Consider the following 5000-nt stretch of genomic DNA (forward strand, 5'->3'; position numbering starts at 1 on the left):
GAAAGAATACTGATATCTTTTGGCCCTGTCTTGAGGAGAGAAGATGATCACGCATGTAAAAGGGTTATGAATATTTAGGTGGAAGGCAGAAGAAGGAGGGGAAGGCCAAAGTTTCAGGTAGAGAAATAAATTATTCAATAACGTGAAAGAAAAAGTCTAAGAGAAAAAGATGTGCAGGACAGAGGAAGATAGACAAGGTGGCCTAAAAAACAGCGACCCCTTAATAGAAAATGGGAAAAGCTGAAGGCAAAGAAGAGGAAGAGGTAGATCTAAGAAGAAAAAATTATGCCTTCCCTCCCAGCATATTTTAATGAATCACCCATTAGTTGATGTATATCTACTTACAATGGAATATTAGTGTACATCTATGCAGGTATTCAAACCCGACTCTCGGAAAAAAAATCAATGAAACTGAAGTGAATTGATTTCCTAACTCCTTTAGCAGTTGCCTTAAGATGCCATTTCAAAACTATCTACTGTCATGCACGCCATCACACCATCGCCAAAACTTGAACCCACTTCATTACTTTGAGAATAGATTTTCCGATATCACGAAGCGGGAGAAACTGAATGGAAATGTTAGAAACTTAAACCATTCACATTTATTCTGGAGATCTCACTCTCTCTCACTAGACCATTCACGGTAGGTGCGTAATGCATTTCCACGGCCTCGAATCAAGTTTAAAAGTCTGTGAAAAGAGGTAAAAAAATATAAAAGTAATTTTTCACAGAATCTACTTCACTTGAATTTACACATACATACGCAAGGAGAGGACAATATTTATTGTAGAGTAATAGAATTCAACGAAACATTTATTGACTTATGTGATTATCTATACATTTCTAACTATCATATATATTTCTACTTTACAAAAAGAGGTATTATTTGTTACTCACATTAAAGGAAATCGATTTAGATTTACATTATCATTCGAATTTTATTTATAAATATAAGGTTCATAGGATACAGCAAGTATTATTATCTTCTATAGGCGATATTTCTTATCGTCATGAGAGTTGACACGAAACTCATATATTTTATTTAAAATTCCAGGCTACATTTCTATTGTTGCAAAATCCTATCGTAGCAAAATAAAGCAAAACTTGGCGAACGCTCCTCCTCCATCCCCCCCCCCCCCCTTCCCGCACCCTTTGAATAAATATCAACCTCGCATTTCCCTAAATTCTTGTTGAAACAAAATGGCATCGTTGAAAAGATAATGACCAATATTTTACGTCTCCCTCGTTATATCTCTCTCATCATTTCACTCGTTATTTTTTAATGTAACATGAGTGGTCCTCATTTTTGTTTATCTTTGTGTAACTCTAGCAATACACGATAGGACATGGCTTGCAAAATTAGGGAGACTACATTTACATTCATACGTAGGCTACACACACACACACACACGCACACACACACACACACACACACATATATATATATATAAATATACATATATATATATATATATATATATGTATATATATATATATATAATATATACACGATAGGACATGGCTTGCAAAATTAGGGAGACTACATTTACATTCATACGTAGGCTACACACACACACACACATATATATATATATATATATATACATATATATATATATATATATATGTATTATATATATATATATATATATACACGATAGGACATGGCTTGCAAAATTAGGAGACTACATTTACATTCATACGTAGGCTACACACACACACTCACATATATATATAAATATATATATATATATATATATACACATACATACATATATATATATATATATATATACATATATATATATATATATATATATCAGAGGGGTGCATGATAGAGCTATGAACCCCCTGAAATAATTCAGTACGCTTGAATAGCAAATAAAACTTACTAATAAGGTCAATGGCAACAACACCTGTGGCCCACTACTGAATTTTTAGTTAGTGGTGCGACCTGTTTTCCCTAAGAAATTCCAAAGACATGTGTTTTGGTATTTTGCTCTATTTTATTCTTTCCTTGCAAATAATTCTTATTTTTCTTTTCTGCTTATCTGTATCCTGGATTAGATTATCGCATGTTCGGTGGCCTATCTATTTGACCATAAACACGTTCTCGCAAGCTATACTCTCATCCATTTCCCATGAGACCAATGCCAATCACATTTCAAAATTATATTGTACTAGGACATAATAAATATTCTAGACTCCCTGCATGTTATGAAGTCACCAGAGGGATGGGTACAGGGGGGGTAGCAACGCTTTGTCTTTTCTTCCCTACTGTTATATCTACATTAAGGGGTTGGTTGCCTGAAGAGATAGCATCCAAGCATGGCTTATAATTCAGCAGAGAATTTTTACGACCGCATACCTTTGTAGTCAGCTACCACAGATACTGACAGTGGGCCTAACCTTAGACTAAATGGTCCAAGGGGAAGGTAACAGTTTCCACAGTTATTGGCAGTGAGTGTAGCCTTTTACTAAGAAATTAGACTGCAAGGATGCAGATGTCCTTTTAGTCGCTTTTTACGACATGCAGGACGAGCGGTGGCAATATTCTTATACACCTACCACAGGTGTATGGTAGCAACCGTTTGTATTTAGTTGCAAATAACTGGTAATTCAATAGACTATGTTTTTTCTTTTTTTTTTTCTTTTTTTTTTATCAAGGATTTATTTAAAGTTTTCTGGCATCCTGACATCTAGGGTCATTGACGTCGATTTTTATCAAGGAAGTCACAGAATGCATGCGAGATAGTGAATGGTACAGTGTGTGTAGGGGGCTCGAGATGTTGGTGAGCCTTATCTGAGGGTATATGAGACGGCTAGTATTGCAGGAGTTTTCTGTATGGGGTATTTATCCATGATTTTTAAATTGAAGTTTAAATGTGGAAGTAATAATTGTCTTTTCTCAGAACTAGTCACGTCTTGCAGGTAAAGATTTAATGCTATAAAATAAAAACGTTATATAGCTTCCCCACAAGAAGGTACTCAAGAGTAACAGCAACGCAATCCTATCTTTTCTGGTCCTCCCGCCCTCTCCGCCCTCATGGAGCTTTTAAATCATGCAATCTTTTTACCAACTTGTAGATTTTTCTTGTTTGCACATGGCTAAACCTGCAATAAACGAATAAAAACAGAATCGCTTTGGTTACACTCATGCAAACTAATCCAAAGAACCTTTCAAGGGAATATAATTACCCAAATAACATTGTCACTTATAAAACTTTTTCTGTTTTTATCTTGCGTCAGCGTGTAACATTTTTTCTCAAAATACAGTCTTTTAAATGGTACTAAAAACGACATTACAATATCTAAAGAACCTTTACACAAAACCTTTGTGTTCTTTAAAAATGCTATCGTGATACCATGAGCCGAACATCTTTAAGCGCAAGATAAAAACGAAGAAATCGAGTATCTAACGACCTGGAGATCAAATGAACTTAGGAGATAAATCTAGTTACAATAATGGAAATTCTCATCATGAAGATGGAAACTTCTTAGATACGGTCTTAAATCCAATGTTTCTTTCTCGTCTTTTTCTTGGGCAGATCAGTAACCTTTAGAAGATTTCATTGCACTGTATGCGCTAGTTATTTTAACGTGTATGTATAATGTACTGAATTAATTTTTGAGATTATCAGTGAAAAGTACGTTGATAGATAAATCACATGGAGAGAGAGAGAGAGAGAGAGAGAGAGAGAGAGAGAGAGAATTGGCTCCCCTGAGAGTAGTAAAGGAGCAAATTGTAATGCCACCTTATCAAGAGAGAGAGAGAGAGAGAGAGAGAGAGAGAGAGAGAGAGAGAAATAGCTGCCCTGAGAGTTGTAAAGTAGCAAATTGTAATGCCTCCTTATTGAAATTGGTATTTCGTAAAAGCATAAAATACATAGTGCAAAAACTACAACAGTTCAAAACTAAATATTTCTGCTATTATTCAGTGGTTTGTCCTTAGGCTTAACACCTATTTTTGCTGATAATTTTTGGTATGTCAATCTGAAAGGTTTATTTAATGAGAAGATTTTGCCGTTCTTATGCATAGCTAGAACCAAGGAATACCATGCAATTTGCGACTAGCTTTCTAAAGTTTTTCATCAACTCAGGAAAGTATGAAAAGAAGTTGGGAGTGGGTGGGTCGTTTCTTAGCATTATTATTGATTTTTTAAGTAATAGATCTCAAGGAGTTGTTGTTGAGGGGGACCATAGTGAGTATAGGAATGTGATATCCGATGTTTCACAGGGTAGTATTCTTGTCCCATTACTTTTCATAGTATATACACAAGACATGTGGTTTGGCCTAGAAAACAAGCTTGCTGCATATGCAGATGATGCTACTCTCTTTGCATCAATTCCATCCCCTGAATGTAGATCTGGGGTTGGTGAATCCCTTGATAGAGATTTAGCTAGAATTAGTGAATGGTGCAAATTATGGGGTATGAAGTTGAATCCTAACAAAACTCAAAGTATGATTGTAAGTAGGTCAAGGACGGTGGCTCCTCAACATCCGGATCTCAGTATTGATAATGCTTCATTAAATTTGTATGACTTTTAAATTTTTAGCTATGATTCTCGACAGCAAATTTACTTTTGAGAAACCTATTAGGTCTGTGTCATCTTCAATTGCACAAAAAAATTGGCTTTTTGAGAAAGTCTTACAAGATTTTCGGTGATCAATCTATTGTGAAGAAGTGTTTTAATTCTTTCATTCTACCTTGTTTTGAGCATTGTTCTCCTGTCTGGTGTCCAGCTGCTGATTCTCATCTTAATTTGTTGGACATAACCTTACGGTCTATTAAATTTCTTATTCCTGATCTAGATATTAATCTTTAGCACCGTCGTTCAATTAGTTCATTATGCATGACGCATAAGATTTTTCATAATTCTGACCATCCTTTACATTCAGATCTCCTTGGACAATTCTATTCTGTTCGTAATACTAGGCAGGCAGTTAATTCTAATAGCCAGGCCTTCTCCATCATGAGGCTCAATACTACACAGTATTC

At 35.2% G+C, this 5000-nt stretch overlaps 1 protein-coding gene across 1 annotated transcript in view; it reads right to left on the bottom strand.

The window, feature by feature from the left end:
* Positions 1–5000, bottom strand: part of LOC137640616 (PDF receptor-like) — a 540716-nt gene that overhangs the window by 317673 nt on the left and 218043 nt on the right. The gene's annotated exons all lie outside the window — the stretch shown is intronic.

Source organism: Palaemon carinicauda, chromosome 5, assembly GCF_036898095.1.
Source record: "Palaemon carinicauda isolate YSFRI2023 chromosome 5, ASM3689809v2, whole genome shotgun sequence".
In the NCBI taxonomy this organism is placed as follows: domain Eukaryota; kingdom Metazoa; phylum Arthropoda; class Malacostraca; order Decapoda; family Palaemonidae; genus Palaemon; species Palaemon carinicauda.